The sequence below is a fragment of the Equus caballus genome, chromosome 17 (genome assembly GCF_041296265.1).
Source record: "Equus caballus isolate H_3958 breed thoroughbred chromosome 17, TB-T2T, whole genome shotgun sequence".
NCBI lineage: Eukaryota > Metazoa > Chordata > Mammalia > Perissodactyla > Equidae > Equus > Equus caballus.
The window spans coordinates 98956047-98968936 of NC_091700.1; positions in this window are offsets into that span (position 1 = coordinate 98956047).

Below are 12890 nucleotides of genomic sequence, written 5' to 3' on the forward strand. Positions count from 1 at the left end.
ATGAATTGAGTCTGCTTTCCTTTGTGGCAGTTCTCGTGTGAATCATTTATAAACCAGGGCCAGCTTTGTTGCTGTGTACTACACTAGGAATTTTGAGGTTCAAAGAAGTTAGAAAAAACAGTCCAAAGAATCAGGAATGACAAACCGATTTCTATGGGTCACTTGAGATCATTATGCAGTTTCTGTTTTTCAGTTTGCTAATAGGGTGAATTACGTTGATTTTCAAATGATAAACCAAGCATCCATTCCTAGGGTAAACCCCATCTGGTCATAATGTATTATCCTTTTTAGATATTGCTGGAGCCTATCTGAAAAAATTATTTTAAGAAGAGTAATGCTGGCCTCAGAGAGAGTTGAAAAGTGTTTCCTCCTCTTTAATTTTGTGGAGTAGTCTGGGTAGAATGGTATGATTTCTTCCATTAATGTCTGGTTGAATTCACCAGTGAAGCCATCTGGACTTGTAGATTTACTTTCAGGAAGATTTTCAACTACAAATTTAGTTTATTTAAATAGATAGATATTACTCAGATTATCTATTTCTTTTTGAGTGAGGATGGGAACTTTGTATCTTTCAAGGAGTTTGTTCATTTCATCTAAGACGTCAGATTTATTGGTATAAAATTTTTCAAAAGATTCGTTTGTTATTTTAGTATGTGAGATCTGTAGTGATGTCACCATTCTTGTTCCTGATATTGGCAACTTGTACTTTTCCTTTTTTTCCTGTTGTTGGATGGACTGTTCTGTAAAAATATCAATTAGTTTGAGATGGCTGAAAGTATTGTTAAAGTCTTCTATATTCTTGCTGATCTTCTGTCTAATTATTTTATCAATTATTAAGAAAACACTTGAAATCTTCAAGTATAATTGTATATTTGTTTATTTTTCTTTGTGGTCTATTTTTTCCTCATGTATTTTTGAGCTCTGTTATTGGTACATACCTGTTTATTTGTCCCAATAAAGATACTATATTCTAATATGTGAATGTAATTTCATCACCACCTGATTGAATTTGCAATAATCTAATTTCATTCTCAATGACCCATCTGACTCATGACTTGTCAAACAGTTGAGTTAAATGGGAGTGTGGTAGAAATGATCAACCATGCATTTTTCAACTTGTTGATGGCGGCACTAATCTCTGAAATCTCTCTGGGCTCTGCTATTACTTTTGGTTTCCTGTCTTGGAGTCACCTGGGGGCTGTTCCAGGGGCTCCCAATGGGCTTTTTCTACTATAATGCCTTCACTCCATGAGTTAGGGAACTACTGTGGGTATTCTGCCAGAGGATGGTTCCATGGTCATGGTGGACCTAGTGTATGTTGGACTTAAGTAAAGATTCTGTCACTGGATCTTAATAAGTCCCCATTTTTATGAGTGGACTACAGTGACATTCTGGGTTTCTGGGGAATGGCAGAACTTCAGAGCAAGAATTTAGTAATTTTTAGTGGGTCTGAGTGTTTCCTTTCCTTGGTACATTGTCTTTCAGATAATTGGCAGTCTGTCCCTCTAGGGACAATTAGGAGAAGATTTATGGAGTATACTTTGTGCCAAGGATCTTTCTCAGAAGACCTCTCCTTCAAGGGTGTCACTGGGGCTTTTGTTCTGTGGACTGGCTTCACAATTCTGGGACTTGTGGGACAGGATTTGGTCTCCATTACGGTGATTTGAGTTAGAGTTTTCCCCAAAAGAGCTAGAATTCTCCCCGATCTATGTTGAGCAGTGTTTGGGTAGGATACCCATCTCTTTTCCACCAACAATTAGCCATTTCTACAGATCCCCGTAGATCAAAACCCTCTGATTGTCAATTTATCCTTAAAGTTTAATGTAATTGTACCTAACCTGTCTCTATCAATGGCCAATACCTGGCTTTCCCATGCTGGGATCCCATTATTCCACTGACATCGGGAGTTACAATGTCATTCTTCTATATCCTGCACAGGTCAGACCTCAGAGAGCCTTTCAAGAGTAGGTTTTGAATGCCACTGTGGGTGGAGCATGCCCTCAGCTCTCTCCCAGGGGTATGGTTGAGCAGGGCACTTACAAACCATCCATTGCAACACTCCCACCTTCCCGAGCCTTTGATCACCTTCCTACCTCACCAGTGTTTCTCACCCCGAGGAATTCGCTCCCCAGTGGACATTGGGTAACGTCTGGAAACAGTTTACTTGTCAAAACTGGGGGAAGGTGCTACTGACCTCTAGTGGGTAGAGGCCAAGGATGCTGCTGAACATCCTACAGTGCACAGGACGGCCCCACAACAGAGGATCACTCGGCTGCTTTAGTGCTCTGACAAGTGTTCACGTAACAAAATCAATATTTTCTATAAAGAGCAGTAATGCTTTTAGCAAGTCCAATCATGTGTACATATATTTTTAATATGTGAAATCAGTTAAAATTTCTTGAGCCAGGCACTGACCTAAGGTACATACAGAAAAGAAGAAAAAACAAAGAACTCCTGGACTGCCTGTGATTGAGAAGGGACGAGGTGCAGGTGTAGGATTTATGGTTGCGTATCCATCAGGTGACTGATAACTTCGAGCATCACTTCTGGGGGCCAAAAAGGTCTCTGGTTGGGCCTGTGGTTTCAGCTGTCCTTGCCAGTGGAGGAACCGTAAGCAAAATACTCAAAGTGAGCTCAAATGTCGCTGGAGAGGAATTGAGCTGATTCCAGAGATGGGGCTGTCTGGGAGGATGATTGGTCATGGGTCTGGTGGTGTTTTGGACCTACAAGGAAGAATGGAGTGGTGACAGCTCCCAGTGCCCAGACAGCTGGCCCCATGGCTCAGCTCAGTACAACCCACTGCTGTGTCTTCCTAGTCTTCTCCCTTCCTCACTTCTGTTTGCTATTTTCAAACACACGTTTGGATCCTTACTCCCTGTTTCATGTTATCTTGAGCTGAGGAGCAGTGATAATGCTTAGAGAATGATTTAAGACTCTTGGGGGAAACTATCAGAATCCAGAAGTTGTGCTTTATATATTACTCATTATTAATTTTGCTATACAGGTCCAAATTAGTACTATATATTATTATTTTGCCTTGGTAACATATTTCTACCCTAGTTGGGAATACACCAAATCACCCACTGGGTCGTGCTCTCACTCCCTGACTCTCATCTCCTCTGAAAACCATTGGTAGATACAATGAATACTCCCAGAGCTTTCCCCAAAGATTTTAGCTATTTATTGCAACTACTTCTCTTCTATCCAGTATTTCACCATGAGCACTAATGATGAACAGAGCCGACTTCCACCCCCAGCAGGCTGTAACAAGGCACCCTGCTGAGGTGAAGGGGGAGTGTTGGAGAAGGCCAAGTGGGGAAACAGGACTTTCATCCTCTTGGGAGGTAATGTGCACCCCCCACCATGGTGTCAGTCAAGACCGTGTAGAGAGCCTGGATTCCTACCCAACTTGGCTGGGCTTTCACCACCCAGACACACATACAGACACAGACACACACTGTCAGTGGAGGCCACATGAGGAGCAATGACAAGCAGTGATCTCAGCCAGGGTGGTATCAACAGAAGTGAGAGGGGAAGCTGGACTCCCACCATGGGCCAGCAGGAATGAGCCCCAGGTCTCCCAGGCCAGGTGTCATGGGGATTGAAAGAGGAAGCTGGATTTCTATCCCTATCTGGCAATGACAAGGCAATGCCCTCAACCGCCACCAGCAGAGTGTCAGAGGAAGCTGCTAAAACACACAACTTAAATAAGATCTAGAATCTCAGAACATAATAGCCAATGTGTCCAAGATTCCACTGAAAATCACTCATCATACCAAGAACCAGGAAAATCTCCCCTTGAAGGAGAAAAGACATCCACAGACACCAATACTGACATGATACAGATGCTGGATCTATCTGACAAGGGTTTTGAAGCAGCCATCATGAAAAATGCTTTAATGAGGAATTATGAACGTGCTCAAAACACATGAAGAAAGAGAAAGTCTTGGCAAAGAAATAGAAGCTATAAAGAAGAACCTAGTGGATATTTTAGAACTGAAAAATATAATAACCAAAATAGAAACCTCAATGGATGGGCTCACATCTAAATGGAAAGGACAGAGAAAAGAATCAGTGAACTCAAGGATAGAAATGTTCAAAAGAAGCAAGAGTGAGAAAATCAAATGAAAAAAAAAATCTGAGGGATCTGTAACACGTAACAAAGATCTAACATCCATGTCATTGAAGTCCCAGAAGGAGAGAAGACAGAGGGTGGGACTGAAAAAGTATTTGAGGAAATAATGGCTGACAATTTCCTAAATTTGGCACAAAAACCTACAGGTTCAAGAAGCTGAGTGAACCCCAAATTTCTGAGAACTAGAGACATAGAAAACATCTTGAAAGCATGGGAGAGAAATGCCACCTTATTTATAGAAGAAAGATGATCCTGATGACAGCACATGGCTCCTCAGAAACCAGGGAGGCCGTAAGGAAGGGACACAGCATGTTCCAGATGCTGAAAGAAAAGGAACCATCAACTCAGAATTTTATATTCCGTGAGAACATCCTTCAGGAATGAAAAGACAATCAAGACACTCTCAGAGGAAGGAAAACAGAGAATTCATCTCTTCCAGACTCCCCTAGAAGGACGGGTAAAGGAAGTTCTTGAAACAGGAGGGAAGTGATAAAAGAAGCAATCTTGGAACATCAGAGAGAAAGAAAGAACAATATAAAAAAATGGGAAAATGTGATCAGATTTTCCTTCTAGAGTTTTCTAAATTATATTTGATAGTTGAAGTAAAAATTACAGCGGTTACAGTGTGGTTCTCAATGTGTATGGAGGAAAGAACGACGGCCATTGTGTTATAAATGGGCGAGGGGAAAGGACGGGTGGAGCATCCGGTCTCCACTCTTCACTCAAACTCGTGCAGCCGCTCTGGCAAAGAGTTCGGCAGTTTCTTAAAAATTTAAATGTGGATTTACCCTACAGTTAGCAATTGCGCTCCTGGGCATTTATTGCAGAGAAATGAAAACTGTATGCGAATGTTCACGGCCAGTTTATTTGGGATAGCCCCAAGTCAGACACACAGCCCTACAGCAAGCGAACAAAGTGTGCGATGGCCATGCCAGGGAGCGCTACTTAGCAATAAAAAGGAAAAATGAACAGCGCCTGCAATAATTTGGACGGATCTTAAGGGCATTATGTTGACTGAGAAACCAACTGTTTTATTCATTCAGATGATGATAACATTCTTGAAATGACAAAATTGTAGAGATGGGCACCCACCAGGGGTTGCCGTCGTTGGGAGTACTGTGGGGAGATGGCGGAAGGGGGTGGGTGTGACTATAAAGAGACAGCACGATGGAGGTCTTTGTGGGGCTGGAACAGTCGTGTGTCTTGATTTCGCTGGTGGCCCGTGAACCTACACAAGTGACAACACGGCACAGAGTTCTGCACACACACTGTCCCAGGGCCACTTTCCTGATTTTCGTTTGGTACAACAGTCATGTAAGCTGTAACCATCCGGAGAGCTTGAGTGAAGGGTACATGGGACGTCTCTCCATTATTTTTGAAACTTCCTATTGGCACAGATGTTAGCTCGGGGCCAATCTTCCTCGAGCAAAAACAGGAAGATTGGCAACAGATGTTAACTCAGGGCCAAGCTTCCTTACCAAAAAACCCCACAAAACAACAAAGAAAAGAAAAAAAGGAAACTTCTTGTGAAGTATGACTATTTCAAATAAAAAGTTGAAAAACATCAAATCTTTCTAACATAAAAAAAAAGTCAATGAAATGCCCATCGTGCTCTACAAAGTCAACCAGCACAAATCTAGTCTGTAGAGATTGCAAACGTGTATGTGATGTTCATCTTAACAGCAAAAGGAAAGTTCTAAGTGCCATGCAGTGTGAGACGCAGGCCTGAGGCGAATCGCAGTGCTGTGATAAAGCACGGGCCTGCACCCTCCTGCCGGGAAGTTACACAAACACAGGACAGCACCTCCCGTCTTTTGTGCTCCCTGGAGCGGAGTCCTGATTTCACCTACCCACACACTCCTTTATTTTTCTAACCAACAATGAAATCTTTAACAAGGCACTGAGCTCCCTTCGATAGTTCAAGTTTCCTTAATTATCCCGCATCTTTTCTTTTGCGTTTTCTTTTCAGTATGATCCAATTTTGCAAAAAAGAAAAAAAAATGAAAAAAGGCTTTCCTCATTTACAACTATCGTACCGATTACATTTGAGCTATCTTTTCATATTGACGAGGCAGATAACAAGAGAACATTTTAAAAGACTCTTCTATCAGAGATTGGAGACCTCTGTAAAAGTCCTTTGTCCTGTGGCCTTTTCCTTCCACGCGCTCATTAACTCACACTATGCCTTTGCTCTCAAAGACGGAAGAGGCTTGCACACCCTTTTCCCCAAATTGTCTTTGTTTCCTTCTCTGTCGGCTCTGTATCAATGTACATCTGCGTCCTTACCTTGACTCTGCTTTTACTCAATTTCTGATTAAAATATCAAACTTGGCCTGGGGCGCTGATCACCGCTCTTTCCTTCTTTCTTGGGCTGTGCGCTGCGAGTTCACGACGCTGAAGTTACTCTCTAGTCTTGGGCCCTCCCTCTTCTGTGTGTCTAGAGTCATGTTCACTCCAACCCCAACTCAGGTGGCTTGTGCTTCCGTTTCCAAAATTATTCCCAAATGATTCAGAACAAATGGACTTTTATGGTAAATCCTTTGTGAAGAAATTGCTTTAGATATTTTGCTAATGAAGCATTAATCTGCAAACTAAGATCTGCAGAGTGATGGCAAAATATATTTGAGCGTCCAACAGAGTAGTCTGTAAAACGGCATTTATGGGAAGGAAATGTCAATACATACGGAGGCAAGAGATTTTGCAGTGACATTTTGCTGGGGTGGACACACTTTGATGTAGAAGCTTGCAATGCGGAAATTTACACAATAAAGATAGAAGAGTTATTAACAAGGAGATGCGTGACCTTCCTTGTGGGTCACTGGAGAAGCAGAGGGGGAGACAATAGAAAGGCATGCAGACTTGTTACCCAAGAAAATCTGGGAGAGTGGAAGACACTTCCCAGAGAGTCACAGACGGCTGGAGCTTCCTCACGCTTAAGAGAGAGCCTGTGATTGGAGGAGGAGGCCTCAGCGAAGAAATACTGTGCGTGACAGAGTTTCCAGGTGTTGGTGAGTGAGACTGAAGAGTTTTGCACATCTTTAGAAAGGAAGAGGGAAGTTGGCTGGGTAATATTTTCTAGACAGCGACACGGCTGTGAAGCTGAACTCACACGTCTCCAGATTCCATGGGGCGATGCTCACACTTGATTCTGGAACATCGAATGTTGGCATTAGACCCAAGGGTTGCTCCAGATCTCCTCTCAGATAAAGAACTGCAGCGATTCTCTCGAAGACTGGAAATACCTTAGTGTTTTCTTCCCTGATGGCTTTGCTCGGAGCGCTCTCAAACGAAGCCGACAGAGACCTGAGCTACGCGATGAATGGAGCAGCTTGTTGAAGAGGGGGAGTCTCTGCAAAACAATGGCCAAGCCCTCTTGTCTGTCTCTGATGCAAGGAGTGGAAATCAGGTCGATTTGGTTCTAGAATGTGATGTGAGCTCTCCCAGGCCCCCTCAGGAACTTAAAATGCCTTAATATGAACACCAGAAACCTGAGAGGGGTCCAGATGGGACGGTGCCGTTGGCCTCATGGAACTCAGGTCTGTGTGGTGGTGACACACAACACAAGCTGGAGGCAATGGTCACGAGATGCTGCGGCCGGAAGGAGCCCAGTGGGAAGACGCTCCCGATGCAGAAAGGAAGCCACACTCTTTTGATCAGGAAGATTTCCCATGATTTGAAAGGCAAATTTAATTTACTAATTAAGTTTGAGTTAGTGTTAAGGCTGCATAAATTTGAATAAGTTTATATTCACATCGGTAGGAGGAGGTGGGCTGGAGTGAATGGGGAACACGGTGGTGCACAGGAGAACGTTAGGACCAAGTTCTTGCCCTTTCAAACTCATGACCCAGGGAAGAGGACAGAGGACGTTTTCACATCCCTGTGACTTATCCATGTCATAACTGGAAATTTGTACCTTTTGACCCCCTTTACCCGCTTCCCACCCACACCTCAGGCAACCACCAATCTGTTCTCTATAACCACGAGCTTGTTTTTCGTTTTGTTTTGTTTTAGTTCTTTTTCTTGTTTTTTTAGATCCCACACATAAGCAAGATCATACGGTATTTATCTTTTTCAGTCTGACATTTCAGTTAGCATAACGCCCTCAAGTTGAAAAGAAGAAATATGAAAAATCCAGCAAAGAAGAGAAAAACAAGTTGTTCCCGTGACCCACACATGATCATATTTAAAACCTGATTGTGGATGGCATTTCCTTGCCATTCTTTCCCTAACTGTACAGTAGTTTGAGTCCAGCCCGTCCTGTGGGACAATAGCAGATACTTTGCCCCATGTGATGCTTAATTTTATGTGTCAACTTGACTGGGCCACAGGATGCCCAGATATTTAGTTGAACATTTTTCTGGGTATTTCTGTGCAGATATTTCTGGCTAAGATTAACATTTAAATTGGTAGACTGAGTAAAGGAGATTTCCCTTCCCAACATGGGTGGGCCTTATCCAATCAGTTGAAGGCCTGAACAGAACAAAAAGGCTGAGCCTCCTGTGAGTAAAAGGGAACCTCTCCTGCCCAACAGCCTTTGAACTGGGACACTGGCTTGTTCTTGCCTTTGGATTTGGTCTGAACCATGGGCTCTCCTGGGTCTCGAGCCTGCCGCCTTCAGACTGGAATTTGCACCGTCAGCTCTCCTGGGTCTCCAGCTTGCTGACTGCAGACTTTGGGACTGGGCAGGCTCCATAAGCGTGTGTGCCAATTCTGTATAATCAGTCAATCAGTCAATCTCTTATTGGGTCTGTTTCTCTGGAGAACCCTGACTAATACATCCCCTGGGTAATAGAGAAGGTGGCCTCAGCCCACAGAGAGGCCTGGCCTTTGACCCTGGGAGGTAGCTGGGAGGTAACCTCTATGCCCTTGGAGTTTCCCAGGGAGAGGGGTGTCTTCGTGACCCATGGTGGGGCCCTAGATAGTTTATGCTAACGAGATGACTCAAGACGGGGGCTGGTCACCAGAAAGGCCAGCCACGTGACATCAGCCTGACCCCCGGGAGGGAAGGGGGCTGGAGAGCGAGTTCAACCACATGGGCAACAATTCAATCAATCCTGTCTACAGAGTAAAGCCCCAGGAAACGCTCCCGACGCTGAGGCTGGGCTGAGCATCCCCGGTTGGCAACTCACATCGATGTGCTGGGGAGGCGCTGTGACCTGAGGATGCCCAGCTTCCCCTGTGGGACCCCCCCACCTCGCTGATGTCTCTCTTCCTCTGCTTGATTCAGATTTTTATTCCTCTGTTGTAATAAAACTGTAATCATAAGTACGGTGCTTCCCTGAGTTCTGTGAGTTGTTCTAGCAAATTATAGAACGTGAGGGTGGTTGTGAAATTTTCTGAATTTGCAGCCACTGGGCTGACGTGTGTGTGATCTGGGACTTGGGGCTGGCCCCGAAGTGAGAGCAGTCTCATGGAAACTGGTCCCTTAGCTGGTGCAGTTTGGCTAACCGCTTGTACCCCCTTCTCAGTGCTGTCGTTTTGCTCCCTGGCCCACCCACTGGCACACTCGTGCAAAGGTCTGCTATGGCGTTCGCGCTGGGGCAATGGAGCTCACCCTCCTCTTTACCCTGGTCGTACTGTGAGGGGACAGGCTGCGGGGGAGTCATCTCGGGTTTGTAAATGTGCGGAAGAAAGCAGAGACTTAGCCAAGGTCATGCAGAATGTGGGAGAGGACCCAAGTTCCGATCGCGGGGTGCCGGGGCCGTCCTGGCCGCAGCGCCCCCTCTGAAACGGTGCCGTAGACGCGTTCTGTTCTACAGACTGAATTTCCCAACTGTTTTTCTTCTTAACCGCCGTGGTCTGTTGTACTTTCACAAAGGGACAACCCTCATCTTGGAGGAACAATGGCCTTTCCCATCGGCCTATACACTCCCTGACAGATTATGTAATGATGTTCATTGTCCTCACTCGTCTAAGAATAAAAACACTTTATTCTGAAAGTAAGGCGGCGTACACTATAATCTGATCTTTTGATGAAGCAAAGAAAAGCTGATTTATTTTTAGATAATGAACTTGCTGATAAGTCTTAATTTGGATCCAGCGTGTTGAACCGTCTGATGCAGTTCAGCCAGTTCTCCCCCGTTCTCTGCGTGCACGTGCGGACCGAGATGCTCGACCCGGGTACTGCCCTGTCCAGGCTAATCCACACGGAGGCTGCACAAAGAAGAAAAATAAAGTCAGAGCATTGTCTTTGGCTCAAAACTCTCCCTTCCCTCACACGACGATTTCCAGAGTCTTTATTTTTGCTTGTTTCTAGGTTGCAAGCAAATATATTTTGAAAAGTGAATCTCAATCTCTTGCCTTCATAAAATGATTTTAGAAATTAAATGTAGGTGCTGAGATAAAGGGCCCCTCTTCTGTGAAGTGTTTGCCCTCCCGCCACGCGGACGCTTTCTTCTGGAGAGTGGCTGGGAAGCGGCATGAGCACAATTATATCTTCACGTCTATGGAAACATCTGTAAATAGAAAGACAGACCAGAGGAAATGACCGAGGTGTGCTACAAAGGGGCAGGAGATGGCTCAGTATGGAACCTCCTGGTCTGGACGTGTGTGGGATCATAGGAGGGGGTGGGCCAGGATGTGGGTCATGGGAGCGGGTATGGGTGGGAGCCTTTTCTCTGCCCGGCCGCTGAGAGCAGACTGTTTCATCTTGTCTGGGAGCAGCACGTAAACGATCCTTTTGGACGAGTGAAAGAACCAGCTCAGTGAGGCGTCTGCATGTGCCGGGGTCTCAGGTGAGACCAGTGCAGAACACAGAGCACAGAGCCCAGGGACGCAGTGGTGGTGGTGGGACTGCTCTGCTCCTGCTGGTAAAGTGCTGTCCTCAGCTGGGAGAGGGGCCGGGAGAGAGGCAGGAAGATGTCCGAATCCTAAACCCGGAACCTGTGAATATGCGAATCAACTTTAGATACGTGAGGACGGTTAGGGACTGAGATGGGGAGATAGTCCTGGACCATCCAGGGGGCACCCAAAAATCACCTGGGTCCTGAAAAGTGGAGGGCTTTCCCGGCGGTGGTCAGGGGGAGATGTGACCATGGAGGAAAGGCAGAGAGAGGCCACATTGCTGGCTTTGAACATGGAGGAGGGGCCGTGAGCCAAGGAATGCGGGCACTTCTAGAAGCTGCATAAAGGCAAGAAACAGATGCTCCCCAGAGTCTCTGGAAGGAGCCAGCCCTGCCGACCCCTCACTTTAGCCCGGGGAGACCGCAGGGACTTCTGACCTGCAGCACTGTCTGCTGGGCCACGGAGTCTGTGGTAATTTGTCATGGCGACAATAGAGAACGAAGACAGTGGTGGTGGTCTGAGGAGGGAGGAGCCACCGTGAAGTCTCCATCTAAAACCTTGGGCGCCAAGTGTGTTCCAGGGACCAGCTGCATCGTGTCACCTGGGAGCCTGTTAGAAGCGCGGGACCCTGGTGCCCACCCCCGACTAAGGCAGAATGTGCATTTACCATTGTCCCCAGCCTACTGCCTGCCCAGGTCTAGGAAAGTAGGGAGTGAGTAGACCAGAGACGGGTAGGGCTGATGGGCGGCTCCCAGCACCCACGAGGTAAGTGGTTGTGAATTTCAGGTGAGACTAATGAGGACAGTTACAGATTTCATCAACTCATTTGGCCTTGTGGACTGTCCGGCGGGTGTGGACGTGATGGAGAAGTGGATTAACCAGGGTTGTAGTTTAATCACACAAGTACGAGGATAGGAGGCGGACAAAGGGTTAAGGGAGTTCTAATAAAAGAACCTTGGAAAATTAGCTAGATAAAGAGGGATGAGAGGACGGGGTGGGAGGGGGGACAGTGGAGAGGAGATGGAATCGGCTGGAAAGGTGGGAGGGGTCCTGGAGGGCAAGGTGTGTGAAATTGAGACCGCGGGAAGCTGAGGGGACTGGTTACGACAAGGTCAGGGACAAGACCATGGCACTAGCTTCCTGGTTGGGTTTAAGCTGGAAACAGATCCTCCACTGCGGGCTCCCCAGCGCCTTTCAATCCGCTGCAACCGAGGATTTTTCTGCTTAAACGTCGGCGGCCCGTTGTGCCCAGTTCATCGAGGAGACCCATCTTCTTGGGGTAGGCTGGGACGTGGGTGTCTGCCCAGGGCTGCGAATCTGTCGCAGGTGGCAGTAAGATGCTGACTTCCGTTTTTTGATAAACGGGCTTTCAGTACCAAAAAGGGAGAAAAACCCCTTTCCCCTTTAGTCATCAACTTTCTCACCCAAACACTTGGGCTTTGCTCACCCAAAGCGGTGTCCTCAGCCGAGACGAGAGAGGACGTTGTCTTAGTCGTGCAAAGGGACCACATTTAGAGACGCTCTAGTCCCTTTAATTGGCCACCTCAAAGCTGAGCGGTTCATTTGAGTACCCATGCCTTTTTTAAAAATTAAGACTTTATTTTTCAAGAGCAGTTTTAGGTTCACAGCAAAATTGAGAGGAAGGTACAGAGTTCCCTACACACCCCCTTCCCCCTCTATTATCAACATCCCCCACCGAGTGGCACATTTGTTACAACTAGGGAACCGTCATTGACACACCATTATGACCCAAAGTCCGCAGGTTACATTAGGGCTCACTCTTGCTGTTGTACATTCTGTGGGTATTTTCACTGCCCTAAACCCTCCGCTCCGCCTGTTCATCCCTCCCTCCCCTTACTCCTGGCAACCTCAGATCTTTTTATTGTCTCTATAGTTTTGCTCTTTCCAGAATGTCATATAGTTGGAATTATACAGTGTGCGACCTTTTTAGATTGCCTTCTCCCACTTCATA